Genomic DNA, 15653 nt, shown 5'->3' on the forward strand with positions numbered 1-15653 from the left:
GATGGTCATTCTGACCGGTGCGAGGTGGTACCTCATGGTAGTTTTGATTTGCATTTCTCTAATGGATAGTGATGTTGAGCATCCTTTCTTGTGTTTGTTGGCAATCTATACATCTTCTTTGGAGAAATGTCCTTCTAGGTCTTCTGCCCATTTTTGGATTGGGTTGTTTGTTTTTTTGATATTGAGCTGCATGAGCTGCTTGTATATTTTGGTGATTAATCCTTTGTCAGTTGCTTCATGTGCAAATATTTTCTCCAGTTCTGAGAGTTGTCTTTTTCTCTTGTTTATGGTTTCCTTTGCTGTAAAAACCTTTGAAGTTTCATTAGATCCCATTTGTTTATTTTTATTTTTATTTCCATTTCTCTAAGAAGTGGGTCAGAAAGGATCTTGCTGAGATTTATGTTGAAGAGTGTTCTGCCTATGATTTCCTCTAAGAGTTTTATAGTGTCTGGCCTTACATTTAGGTCTTTAATCCATTTTGAGTTTATTTCTGTGTATGGTGTTAGAGAGTGTCTTAATTTCATTCTTTTACATGTAGCTGTCCAGCTTTCCCAGCACCACTTATTGAAGAGGCTGTCTTTTCTCCATTGTATATGCTTGCCTCCTCTGTCAATGATAAGGTGACCACATGTGCGTGGGTTTATCTCTGGGCTTTCTATCCTGTTCTATTGATCTATATTTCAGTTTTTGTGCCAGTACCATACTGTCTTGATTACTGTAACTTTGTATTATAGTCTGAAGTCCAAGAGTCTGATTCTTCCAGCTCCATTTTTCTTTCTCAAGATTGCTTTGGCTATTCGGGTTCTTTTGTGTTTCCATACAAATTGTGACTTTTTTTGTTCTAGTTCTGTGAAAAATGCCATTGGTAGCTTGATAGGGATTGCATTGAATCTGTAAATTGCTTTGGATAATATAGTCATTTTCACAATGTTGATTCTTCCAGTCCAAGAATATGATATATCTCTCCATCTGTTTGTATCATCTTTAATTTCTTTCATCATAGTTTTCTGCATACAGGTCTTTTGTCTCCTTAGGTAGGTTTATTCCTAGGTATTTTATTCTTTTTGTTGCAGTGGTAAATGGGAGTGTTTCCTTAATTTCTCTTTCAGATTTTTCATCATTAGTGTGTAAGAATGCAAGAGATTTCTGTGCATTAATTTTGTATCCTGCTACTTTACCAAATTCATTGATTAGTTCTAGTAATTTTCTGGTAGCCTCTTTAGGAGTTTCTATGTAGAGTATCATGGCATCTGCAAACAGTGACAACTTTACTTCTTCTTTTCTGATTTGGATTCCTTTTATTCTTTTTTCTTCTCTGATTGCTGTGGCTAAAACTTTCACAACTATGCTGAATAATAGTGCTGAGAGTCGGCAACCTTGTCTTGCTCCTGATCTTAGTGGAAATGGTTTCAGTTTTTCACCATTGAGAACAAAGTTAGCTGTAAGTCCGTCATATATGGTCTTTATTATGTTGAGGTAGTTTCCCTCTATGTCTACTTTCTGGAGAGTTTTTATCATAAATGGGTGTTGAATTTCGTTGAAAGCTTTTTCTGCATCTATTGAGATGATCATGTGTTTTTTATCCTTCAATTTGTCAATATGGTGTATCATATTGATTCATTTGCATATATTGAAGAATCCTTGCATTCCTGGGATAAACCCCACTTGATCATGGTGTATGATCCTTTTAATATGCTGTTGGATTCCATTTGCTAGTATTTTGTTGAGGATTTTTGCATCTATGTTCATCAGTGATATTGGCCTGTAGTTTTCTTTCTTTATGACATCTTTGTCTGGTTTTGGTATCAGGGTGATGGTGGCCTCGTAGAATGAGTTTGGGAGTGTTCCTTCCTCTGCTATGTTTTGGAAGAGTTTGAGAAGGATAGGTGTGAGCTCTTCTCTAAATGTTTGATAGAATTTGCCTGTGAAGCCATCTCGTTCTTGGCTTTTGTTTGTTGGAAGATTTTTATCACAGTTTCAATTTCAGTGCTTGTGATTGGTCTGTTTATATTTTGTATTTCTTCCTGGCTCAGTCTCAGAAGGTTGTACTTTTCTAAGAATTTGTCTATTTCTTCCAGGTTGTCCATTTTATTGGCCTATAGTTGCTTGTAATAATCTCTCATGATCCTTTGTATTTCTGCAGTGTCAGTTGTACTTCTTTTTCATTTCTAATTCTGTTGATTTGAGTCTTCTCCCTTTTTCTCTTGATGGGTCTGGCTAATGTTTTCTCAATTTTATTTATCTTCTCAAAGAACCAGCTTTTAGTTTTATTGATCTTTGCTACCGTTTCCTTCATTTCTTTTTCACTTATTTCTGATCTGATCTTTATGATTTTGTTCTTCTTTCTCTAATTGGTTTAGGTGTAATGTTAAGTTGTTTATTTGAGATTTTTTTTTATTTCTTGAGGTAGGATTGTATGGGTCTGTAATCTTAAAACAAGATATCACCTTTCCCTCAGGGGGTTTATCAATTCTTACGATGTTTAGTGGAAAACTTTTAGTTCCATTCATGGTAAAATTAATGAAGTCTAGACCCTAAAATTTCCTAACACTTCCTTCTCCTCAGCAAGTCCCCGTTTTAAGTGCAAGGCTGCTTTAAATGTGGCTGTTTGTGAGAAAAGAGTGATTATTATCATAGTCCCATTGTGATGACCTTCACTTTATCTTTCCTTTTGCTCCTGCTTAATGTTCAGCGGCCTTGTCTGAGTTTCTCCTCTGCTATGCCAGTTTGCTGCTTCCAGACCTGTTGTACCTCCTTTTTATTGAATTGTTTGTTTATTTATTTACTTTCTTTATTTTTTTGGCTGTGTCAGGTTCTCTGTTGTGGCACGTGGGCTCCTTTCTAGTTGTGGTGTGCAGGTTTTCTCTCTCTAATTGTGGTGCTCAGGCTCCAGAGCATGTGGGATCTGTAGTTTGCAGCACGTGGGCTCTCTCGGTGAGCCACACGAGCTCAGTGTTTGTGGCACACGGGCTTATTTGCCCTACGGCATGCGGGATCTAGTTCCCCAACCATGGATCGAACCCATATCCCCTGCATTAGAAGGTGAATTTTTTACTACTGGACCACCAGGGAAGTCCCTTACCTCCCTTTTTTGCCTGTAACATTCAGGACAGGATTTCTGAAAATTGTTTGTGTAAGCCATAATAATCCTGCTTTTTATAAATATACTGATAATAATCAAGGATTAGGAAAGGGAATAGTTCCATAGTAGCACATTATAATCCCTCATTTCACTCTTTATGCTGATTAGAAAGTTTTCTAGCTTTGAATAATAGCCATACATAGAATAAGTTGAGACTAAATCTTTTTTTTTTTTTTTTTTTTTTTTTTTTTTTTTTTTTTTGCGTTACGTGGGCCTCTCACTGTCGTGGCCTCTCCCGCTGAGGAGCACAGGCTCCAGACGTGCAGGCTCAGCAGCCATGGCTCACGGGCCCAGCCGCTCCGGGGCATGTAGGATCTTCCCGGACTGGGGCACGAACCCACGTCCCCTGCATCGGCAGGCGGACCCTCAACCACTGCGCCACCAGGGAAGCCCGATACTAAATCTTGATAGAGTCATTTAATTGTGTCCATCTCCTTGATCTTCCATCTGAAGATCAAGTTGGAAATACCTGATCATTGCCTTGTTAATTTTCTTGTGCTCACTGCCCAGGTCACTGAGGGCTGTTAATGTGAAGTGGAGAGGGTGTATATATCTATGGTTATCAATGCACAAGTTTATTCTGTTAATATCATAATCCCACATGAGTGAGGAGATGATTCATCCTCACTTGGGGTATCTTGGTGATCTGATCTTCCTCTGGAAAGAGTTCATAAACATTGCATGTATCATTCTAGCACTCTGAAATCCCTCAGAGAATACCATTGGCTTTAAACAGGAGGAAACTGAGTTGTCCTTGTGTTTCTATGGCTGCTAATTATGTCTTCTTTCAACCTCATCACCAAGTTATTTCACTGTCCAGATCTACTTTCTTTTAAGATCTCCATTAGTCTACAGGATTAGCTAGAAAACAAATGAACAAAAAATTGCTAATGAGAGTTACCATATATTTTCTACACTGGAGTTTTCTTTTGTTCAAAGTGACTCTTAGAACATTGGACTGTATCAAATGGTCAGTCTTAATCATCTGGGATTCCATTATGTGCACGATGAATTTTGTGAGTCTGCTGAAGTTTTCAGTCACATAATTTGTAGATGGATATCCAAATAGGGCCAGAGTTTCCAGGTCTGTGAAATATTACTCTCAAGTTTCAGTTCTTAATTTTTTCCAATAAACTTTAAATAGAAAAAATAATATACATATTTATTGATACGATTATATTAAAAATTATCTACCCTGAAGGTGGTGTTGACTTATTACAGTTAACACTTCTCTTAGCATAATGTTTTCCTAGTGTATAGGTAGACAAGGCACTAGCATACTAACAGAGAGTAAAGGGTCAAGGCTAACTTTGAGTTCACAGTGATAGAAATTAAATGACTTCTTAACTAAGAAGGGGTAAAGAATGCTCAGGGGACCAACAAGCTCCTTCACAACTGCGGATGTTACTTTAGGCTAACTCTACCATAAACCTGGAAATTTAATAACAATAGTTAACAATTTCATAGCATTCGCCACATACTAGATAATGTCCTAAGTAATTCTTTATTCCACCTATAGCAAATATTGGTATCTCTCTTATACAGATGAGGAAATTGAGGTACAGAGAGATTATGTCACTTGAGTAAATTCAGACAACCTCCAAATGGCAGAACTAAAAATTGAACCCAAACAATCTGACTCCAGTGCCCAAGTTCCTAAAAAGCATATGGCACACTGCTCACTGGACTCTGCTTTTGACCTCTGGGTATTATAATGCCCTCTTCTTCCCCTTGTTTTGAGAGTTTTACTCTTTTCTTATTCTCCCACCTCATTACACTATTTTAATGCATGAAATGCTCTTCCCCCATTTTCTCTGTGGCACTAACTCCTACTCATCCTACAAAACTCAGTTCATAGTTTATTCAGTCCCTTGAATCTTTCGTCTGGTTTAGAGGTACCCTCCTCGGTGCTCCTGATGTTCCCTGTGTATATGTATATGTGTGTATATAATAACTAATATTTGTTGAGCATTAATATGTGCCAAGCATTAATGCCTTTTCATGGATTATTTTGTTCCATCTTTGCAAAAACCCTATAGAGAAGGCCCTCTATTTCATAGAAAGAATATTGCAATATAACAGAAGGCCCAACTGCCCCTCCAGCTCTGAGCTCATTTCTCTGTAAATTTGGCTCTCCTCAGAGCAGGGAAGATGTTGACTGTTTGGCTTCCAGCACGGTTGACCAAGTAACAAACATTCCTAAAAAAAAAAAAATATTTCAGCATAACAATAGTTGAGGAATTCAAGGTTGGAATTCATTAGTTAGTGGTAACTGAGAAAGCCAGGATTCAAACTCAGGCAATCTGATTCCAAATACCTTGCTCTTAAGCACCATATACATATACATGTTGTATTATAATCATAATACTTGTATTCTTTTTCTTATCTTTATTGAAAAACTTTGAGAGTCAGAGCCCCAGTTCCTACTGCAGTACCTAGCAAATAAATATAGCTTGAAATTTTAATTGTTGTATTTCTGATTCTTCCATATTGGTCCCCTCCTTTTTTTTTTTTTTTTCCTTTAGTCCTTCACCTAATACTTATTTCATGGTAGTTCCCAGGGTTTCAATTACTATTCTTCCCACTCTAGGTGAGACCCACCTGTATACTCACAATTTCCTAGTACAAAGTACCAGCACTGTTGTCTCCTAGAGTTTGCCTTCTCCTTATCTTTGTACACACAAAGATCTTTCTGTTTGGAATGCCTTTGTTTCCTTTCTCTTATTTTCAAACTCCAAGTTATTCTTCTGATTCAGCTTTGGGTTCATGTGTTCTTTCCTCTCTATTGTTTTATCCAAGTCTGTATGAGAGCAGGACATGTGATTTGCATCATGTTACAATTATGTTTACCTGTATCTCTTCCCCTAGGAGTCTATCAAAAAGAACTCTGCTATATTCATTTCAGTATCCCAATGCCTGGAAGAGTGTTATCACATTAAATGTGCTCAAAAAATCATTTAGTAAATGAATAAATGAGAAATCCAAAGAAAATATTTTGAATAGTACTGTATAAGAAGATGCTTTTTACTGGGAAGTTATGTGTTAGTGTTCTGTCATTTTGTAATGAAAGTAATTTGAAGACATTGTCACAAACAAATAGTATGTTAGTAACTTTTATTTCAAAGTATAGATCTAATGTGAGAAGATTGATGTTTTATTCTGCCTTTTTCATGCTTTTTCAATGTATTATAATTAACAATAGAAGGACACATTAACCTTATCACTAATATCTAAGCCTCTGCTTTTTGAAGAGTCAAAATCCTTTACCCAACTTGTGCTTGCCCGGGGTCATGAGTCCACATCAATGCTCTGGTACAGAAGCAATTTTTTCTCTCTACTAGGGTAGCAGGGTCATCTGATTGGACTTTCCATGGTCCTGGCTGAATAGGAAGGGAATTAAATTGCAGTGTCAAAGGAAATTACTCATTCCAAGAAGCATTCACATATTATCTATGGCCAAAACCATCTCTGACACTCATTTATGATTAAAATTAAAAGTAAGAAAAAAGAGGCAGTTTGGCAGCACTTCTATGACAATAAAAATGTGAGGACCAAATTAAATCGTTGGTAAAAGTCTGTGGCATGCCAGATAAGAAAGTAGTTTGCTCAGTGGTGTTTTAGAGTTAGAGGCCTATCTAGGGTGACAAGGAGAGGAAATGTGTGCTCTAGTGTGAGATGGTCTATACAAACTTCATTCTAGAACAAATCTTATTTAGGTTGATGCCCAATAAATTCAAGTCACCCAAGCATCTCTCATGGGAAGTTTTTAAAGAGCAAAAGTCTTTTCAAATGAAACCCTAAAGGTCTTAAAAGAGATACCTCTTTTAAAACAAGATCATTCTTCATGTTGTCCATAGCATATACTGTTCTGCTTAATTTTATTTTTACCATCGTCCCAGTCATATATTTGAAACCTGTTTGCATTTTCTAAAGTAATGGGTGGTTACAATGTGTGGAGGAAAAGATGACAATTTTTTGATAATGTATTCCTGAAATAACATGGAGATGAGGTAAAATGCAATCTTTAAGATATTTCAAAATTATACAGCCTGGCTTAAAACTGTGCTGAATCTTATGCCTGTAGAGGAAATGAAATTAAACTGTTATATTTAAAAGGAAACTCAAATTGATTGTTAGGAGTAAAAACACTGTTTTGAAAGGCCATGGAACTATTTTAGTTTCTAGAATAAATATAGCAGCAAGGATAGTTTAAATGAGAAAAGCTTCTAGATTTATTTAAAAGATATGTCATCTCTTTGGCCTCTTCACACAGGGCAGACAGGACAAAAATGATTTATCAGCTGGGCTATTTGCCTTGTAGAAAACTGTGATTTGTTTCTTACATAGGCCTATTTTTATGCTTTTATTTTATCGCCTGGAATTTAAACACTTAAGAGTCAGTTTTCTCAACCTAGTGAAAACTTATTTTCTCCTTTTAAAAGCAGGTTATTTTCAAATTTGAAGTAACAGTTTACTGTTTACTTTATTCTGATTCTTAAGCGTTACTTGCATGTGATAACACTATTAGATGATTTTGCATTTCCATAAAAATATGTTTGTGTAACTCACTGAGAGTTCTATATGTTTATGTATCCATCATGTACCTATCTGCTAAAACCCATCAACACTAAGGGAGAATTATACCAATGCCTACAGTAAATGTCAGTAATCGTATCTATTTTAGGTCAACTTTTGAACTAAAATAAATATAAATTCAAGTTTTAAGTTTTTTATTTTCCTTTAAGAAGTGTAAACCTCATGAAAACTAGTTATTTACTGAGAAAAGAATAGGAGATAAGTAGTGGTGAATGTTGTTTAGGCAAATGTGTTCAACTCAAACTGTGTTGCTGACTATCTTTGTAAGTGGAACAGGACTTTCTGAGTTAGTGACAGTCAGAGCTCCAGGACATCAAGCTTACAAAACAAAGATTTTTTTGGACCCAGCTACAGGTCTGGAATTAGAATAAACTGAGTATAAGTATTTAAGAATAGACAACCATTTAATAACGACCAAAATTTCCTACAGGAATTTTTCCCCTTAGTAATATCCTTATTATAAATACTCTAGTTAATCTATTTTAAAATATTACTTAAATGTCCATGTTCTTACTTATGTTAAGAACCCACAGAAATTACAACAAATATTGAAAAATTAGTTACACTGGGATTGATCAAACCAAATTAGATCTGTATTCCAATTTTATCACATGACTTTTGACAATTTTATGTTCATTTTATGATAATTTTGGAAGAAATTGATTGGCCTTGTCTGAATTTAGTTATGCTACTAAATGATATCAAGCTATGCCTTTACTGTACTTCATAGGTCAGTTCACCATTTTACAACAAATGATAGCTGGAAAAAGTTTCCATATGGCAATTTGGATATAATTTTAAATTGATGTCAGTGGAATCCAAATCTACTTGGATCAAACACTTGAGCAGGGTAAAAAATAATAATAATAATAATAAAGTAATCTAACAAATTTTAACTTTCCATTAAGTAACTTCTAAAAAAATTCAGTTTTTAATTTGTGAATTAAGTTCTTTTCATTTAGCACATTATTTTATCTGTATAACAGCCTAGTGAGGTCAGTATTATTGTCCCCTACCTTATAAATGAAAAATTCAAAGCCCACAAATGTTAGCCAGGTTTTCTTCTGACAGACAGCTAGTAAGTTATGGAAATTAGATTTGAGCTCAACTCTTTCTGTTTGCAAACTCCAGCTCTTTATCACATCAGAGTTTTTCAAATTGTTCTCTGTGTTTTTCTAGAGATGTTAATAGATATTTTAGTAAAAAAAAGAAAAAAAAGCAAGTAATGTTTTTTAATAAAAATTTTAATGTACATGTAAAGCAAATAAGTGCACTTATATAATTATTATTATACAACAATCTGCATAACAATAAATTATTTATTTATAAGTGTGTATAATAAAATATTTTTTAAAAGCCAGTTAAAGATTAACACAAAATTCAGAACTGGAGTTTCCTCATGTCTTAGCCAGCTCAGTTTGCTATAACAAAATAGCATAGAATTGGTAGCTTAAACAACAGACATTTATTTCGTACAATTCTGGAGGCTGGAAAGTCAAAAATGAAGGGGCTGGCAGTTTAGGGTCTTGGTGAAGGCCCTCTTCCTGGCTTCCACATGGTCACTTTCTCACTGTATCCTCATGTGGTGGAGAGAGTGCGCTCTGGTATCTCTTCCTCTTCTTATTAGGAACTAATCCCACCACGGAGGCTCCATTCTCATGACCTCACTTAAACCTAATTACCTCCAAAAGGCCTCACCTCCTAAAGCCTGCACACTGGAGGTTAGGGCTTCAGCATATGAATTTTGAGGGTATGAATAAACAAACATTCAGTCCATAACACCTCAGGTGGGAAATAGTTATGTGATAGTGTAGGGGAGAAAAGCATAAGAAAATGTAAATTGTTATCAATAGTCTTGTTGTAGGGTTTGGTGGTAGGTTGACGAGGTCTTTACAAAGAAAAAAATATTTTTAAATGAGGGTCAGAGGTGAATCAACAATGAGGATGAGTCAAGAGTTACAATTTGTGTGATTTATGATTGATCTAATTTTGTGTGCTTGAGATGTGGAAGCTTGCAGGAGAGGGAAGGAAAAGACAGAAAGAAACTGTTTGCCATATTGAGAAACCCAAATATTCAAATAAGGCATCATCTGATTCACAAAAGAATGCTGCTCAATCCTCATTGGCAGCATTTACCAAGTAACCTCCACATTGATTTCTGGACTACGTTACATGTTTTGTCTTATAACTTTAATAAGTATTGATATTTTTGATTGCTATTTTTAGCCTATATTAATTACACAGCATAAATTTTCTCCTTGAATTTGTGATTGACAGAACATTTTAAACAAAAAGAGTATTTTAATCAAATAAGCAAAATTGGAACAATTCAAAATAAAGATAAGCAAATAGCCTTTAAGTCCTCAAAAATCATAAAGCAATTGTTGTACACGAAACATTATTTTTTAAGCATCCTAATTCACTGTGCAGATCATGTAATTAGTGATCTTCTTTCCCTTAACACTCTGTACTCATATCAAACAGCTAAATGATATTTGTAATCATTTTCTCATTTAAAAAAGATCATTTTTTCTTGCATGTCAAATTTTCCCAAAAATGTGAAACTATGTTTTATGTTTTATTTTATCCTATAAGACTTGTTGTTTTATTCTTAAGAAAAAATGATTCAGTTTTTCATTTTTTACTGAGAGTTTGGGGCTAATATAAAGTTTGTATGTGTTTTAGCTATCTATTTGCTGCATAATTAATTATCTCCAGACTTAGTGGCTTAAAACAACAATAAACATTTTTACCTCTCACAGTGTTTATGGGTCAGGAATCTGAGAGTGGCTTAGCTAGGTGGTTGACTCAGGGTCCCTCATGAGGTTTCAGTCAAGGTATCAGATAGAGTCATCAAGAGTGGTGAGTGAGAGCTGGCTCACCTGGCTGACAAGAGAGGATTTTTAAATTTTCAGGAATTTTACAAGCTAGCTGCTAAATAAAGGTATATTAAAAATTCAAGTGTATAAACATTATATTTAGTAACTTATTTTTTAAATTATCTATACATAAATTGTATTAAAATCAAAGGTAATACTGAAAACTAATCACTTTCAGTAATTTTACTGTTTTACTATAGTCAATGTTTTTGAGGTTATTTACTTCTCTTTTTGTCTGTGTAGTGGAAACACTCTAGAGCTGTGTGCTACTGTGTGCTAAATCTCTTCCCAACTCCACATCCTCTGACCTAAATTGTTAGGTTGAAACTGGTCATGGTGTGAAGATTTATACGGTAGACATGGGCAAACACTATAAATTGAGGCTTGATTTATTGTTTTGTTAATTGCCTAAACTTAGGAAAGTGACACAGAAAATGTTAATAATGCAGTGTATATTTAAAAGTGTTTTGTGTCCATAGCTATCTCATTGTCAACAGCATAAAAAACTCAGGAAATATATTTCTAGTATTTGGAAGTATTTTTCAATTTGTTAGAGAAGTTATTCATGCTGTTGATGAATAAGTGAAGCTCCAACATTGTTTTTCCACTTCTGTTTGTTAATGTAAACGAAACTATCAACCAGTACTCATCTCAAAACTACACTTGTACATCAATAATATGAGTGAATTCTTTGCTGAACTGACTAGTATTAAAGCATTTATTCAAAATCTGATTTTATGACACTATTTTTGGTGATAAATTACAAAAACTGGAAATGAATTTTGTAAGAAATAAGATGCCACACTGAAGTATAGGTATATGGAATTTATAATAAAGAATATTATATATTTTATTATTATTGGCAAATTTTATGCTATAAATTCTTTGTAATAAACTAATGTGTGTGTGTGTGTGTGTACATAGGTAAATATAGAGAAACACACACTCTTTTTCAGAGAATAGAAAAGCATTTGCCAGCATAGTATTGAGCTGAACTTCCAACGTGGCTCACTCACATGGCTGGGAAGTTGGTGCCGGTTGCTGACAAGAGGACTCAGTTCCTGGCCATGCAGGCCTCTCCATGGGGCTGCTCAACATGACATCAGGCTTCTTCCTGAGTAAACAGACCAAGGGAGGAAGAACCAGATGAGAAATTGTACCTTTTCCATACCTAGCCTTGAAACTCATACAGCATCTTCTCTCTTTTGAAACAAATCTAAATCTAGGATTGTTCTCAAAAAATGGTTAGATGTAGGTCATTGCTATTGATTGACTGAATGTTTGCTTTGGCCCCAAATTCATATGCTGAAGCCTTAACCCCCAGTGTTACGGTATTAGGAGGTGAGGTCTTTGGAGTTACTTAGGTCAAGAGAGTGGAGTCTAGAGCCTTAGAAAAGAAATTCCCTTGTCTCTTCTACCACATGAGGTTATGTTGAGAAGATGGCCATCTATGAACCAGGAAATTCTGCCTCATTAGACACTGAATCTCCCTGTGCCTTGATCTTGGACTTCTCAACCTCCAGAACGGTGAAAAACAGAATTTCTGTTGTTTACAAGCCACCCAGTCTGTGGTGTTTTTGTTACAGTAGTTCAGACTAAGTCAGTCACTGAACCCAGGCCACATCCAAGGAAAGGAGACATCCATCTCTCTCTCTCCCTCTCTCTCTCTATCATCTCTATCTCTCCTGCTCTTATCCAAGGTGATATATTTCATCTCAATAACAGCTGCCAGTATTCTATCAATAGTTTTAAAGGAACCACACTGGTCAAATATGTTTGGAAAGCCATGCAGCCTATTACATTGTTCCGTCTATTCCTATCCCCACAAAATGATTTCCCGGAAGTAATCAGAAGACTAATAGTATTTTTGCAATATATTAGAAAGAGAAGTGATAAGTAAATTATCTATTAATGCCAGAATGAAATATACATATAGAGAACAATTTTCTCTTTATAAATATTAATGTCACAGAAACTGTACAGTGCCTAGAAAATTTAGGTGAACTACTTTTGGCCTACTGGCCATAACTATTCTAGATTTAGAACTATTTAATGAAAGGATGAGAGAGAAAGAGAGAGGAAAAGATAAAAAGGAAGAAACTCTATATATAATGATTTAAAATATAATGCTTAGGGAAATTTTTAATCATATTCTAAAATTCATTAGTAAAAATCTAGATATTCAGGGCTTCCCTGGTGGTGCAGTGGTTGAGAGTCAGCCTGCCAATGCAGGGGACACGGGTTCGTGCCCCGGTACAGGAAGATCCCACATGCCGCGGAGCGGCTGGGCCCGTGAGCCATGGTCACTGAGCCTGCGCGTCCGGAGCCTGTGTTCCACAACGGGAGAGGCCACAACAGTGAGAGGCCCGCCTACCACAAAAAAAAAAAAAAATCTAGATATTCAGTTGAGATTATGAAGTTTGGAATAATCATTATATATTCTATTCACTTACATAAGTACCATTTCAAAAGATTTAAGCTTTTGTTGGATCTACTCTTAGATTCTGAATTTTATGAATAAATAATGTTTTATATTTCTAGCCTCTATTGTTTCACATTTGATTTTCTGTGACAAGATATAATACAGCAACAGTAATAGTTTGCTCTTCCATAACAGTTTCTACAGCAAGTTTATAAAAGTATTGTCTGTTAACCCAAAGCTAAATTGTATGCTGAGAAATATGACAGATATTTGGGGTGGCAGGAGGGAAGAAAAAGGGAATGGAGTGAGAGATACTTACCTGGGAATAAAATTCTTCCTTCACAGGCTTGCAAAATATTTGCAGAATGAAAGTTATCCATCATACTTATGTAGAACTAGGTCACAGTCACAGTTTTTTGCAATTGCTATAATTCTTTTGACTAATGTAAACACTCACTCCACGTTTGTGACATTATAATCTCATAATCAGAAGGAACAATTTGGCAAACCATCTTTACCTCAAATATGGTTAGTTATTCAAACTCTACATACTCCGCATTCCAGATTCAATTACAGAAATATCAGAAACGGTTATGGACTGAATTTTGTTCTCCTAAATTCATATGTTGAAGCCCTGATCTCCAATGCGATTATATATGGAGATAATTAAGGCTGAATGAGGTCATAAGATGTTCTAATCCAATACAACTGTGGCCATTAATAAGAGGAAGAAAAAAAAAAAGAGGAAGAGATAGCTCTGTGTGTGTGTGTGTGTCTGTCTGTCTGTCTCTCTCTCTCTCTCTCATTTGCCATTTGTGAGCACACTGGAAGAAGGCAGTCATCTATAAGCCAGAAAAAGAGGTCTCACCAGAAACCAAATTGGCTAGTACCTGAAGAGAAAGCCTCCATTTTCTTAGAGAACACACACATAATCATGACAGAATTCTGGTAGAAGAAGGGACATTAAGGGTCATTCTGGTGAAGTCTCAGATGGAAATGAGGAATAGTTTTGGAAACTAGATTATTGATTATTGGGAAGCTGAATCTTTGTTATAAAGTGGCAAAGAAAATGACTGAATTGAGTGTTAATGTTCTATGGAAGATAGAACTTGAGAGCGATGAAATTGGATATTTAGCAGAGGATATTTCTAAACAAAGTATTGAAGATACTGCCTGGATCCTCCTCACAGCTTATAGTAAAATGCAAAAAAAAAAAAAAAAAAAAAAAAAAAAAAAAAAAAAACCCAAAAAAAAGTTGAATTGAAGAAGATCTTGTTAAGAAAAAAGGAACCAGAACTTGGGAGATTTAGAAAATTCTCACCTTATCCGTACTGCAAAAAAATGAGAAAGCTTTTCTTCTTTTTCTCACTTTTCTGATTTGTTCTCACGTTCTCACTTAATGTTGAAGAGAATACTAAGTGTATGGCTGAACAGCCATTTGATAAAGTGATCATGGGTGTAGCTCATGGACTTACCAGCCATCTCAGCAGAAGCCAGGAATGGAGAGATTATACCAGCAGAGTCACTGCCAGTTTGAAATAAAGGTGACAGAGAAAGCAGGACAGAGGGAAGGGAAGCTGTTGGACATCTTGAATTACATAGGACCAGACCATAGAACTTTTCAACTGCAAACCTGTGCTACTTTTTAAGAAAAGGGAAAAATTACCCCAAAGCATTCAGAGATCACCCAGGCTGTTACTCTTATCCTAGAGACGAAGGGGTGAGCTTGCCCTGAAGAGCCATAGAGGTGACGGCGCCTCCACTGTGGGCCTGGAGAGCAGAGCACAGAACCAAAGAGGATTATCGTCCTAAGAACTAATGGATCTTAGCTTCTCCCATAGCTAAGATTCTAAAACACACTCTCTTACCACCACTATGAAACACACACATCACTAATTTAATTCAGCTACTCCTGATGTTTTAAAACAGGGTCATGACAAAAGCATTCCCTGGGATTGCAGTGTTTTTAGTGCTATGCAGAATCTAACTTCTTAAAAGTCACCCCTCTCTTTTATATCTGTTCCACTTTTCTGACCATAAAAGGTACAATTAGGATGTTAGGTCTACAGCTGGGGTGGGGATGAGAGAAGAGCAAAGACAACTTTATTGAAAACTTGGGATGATTTCCTTGACCCCTACTAAAAGAAACATAAATTGAGATGCACATTCTTGAGTTTGAGACCCAGACTTTAGAAATGGCAAAAAATAAAAGGAAAAAAATACCCAAGAATAAAGGACAAAAACAACAAAACTTCACACTGAATTATTTTCAAAAACTACTCTTTCTTGCTGTCATCAAAAAATAAAAAAGTTTTAAAATTAGGACAATATGAAACATGAGGTGGCTCAGCCAAGCCTTTCCAGTGTAATACTGGGAAACAGTAAACAATTACATTATATAAACCAACTGAGCAGAAATGATAATTAAACTAATGCATCTGTATGCTTCATTGATTTATGAATTTGTTTAATGATTCTTGTTCGGAGTAGCAAAAACTATTATGCATTCACTGATTTTAAGAGACAGTATATAACTGCATGACCTTTTGCTGCACCAGTGGAAGTAATCTGCAGTAATACTCTGAGATTCTAACAGTCACACTGATTTTTGATT

The sequence above is a fragment of the Hyperoodon ampullatus genome (assembly GCF_949752795.1).
Source record: "Hyperoodon ampullatus genome assembly, chromosome: 2".
NCBI lineage: Eukaryota > Metazoa > Chordata > Mammalia > Artiodactyla > Ziphiidae > Hyperoodon > Hyperoodon ampullatus.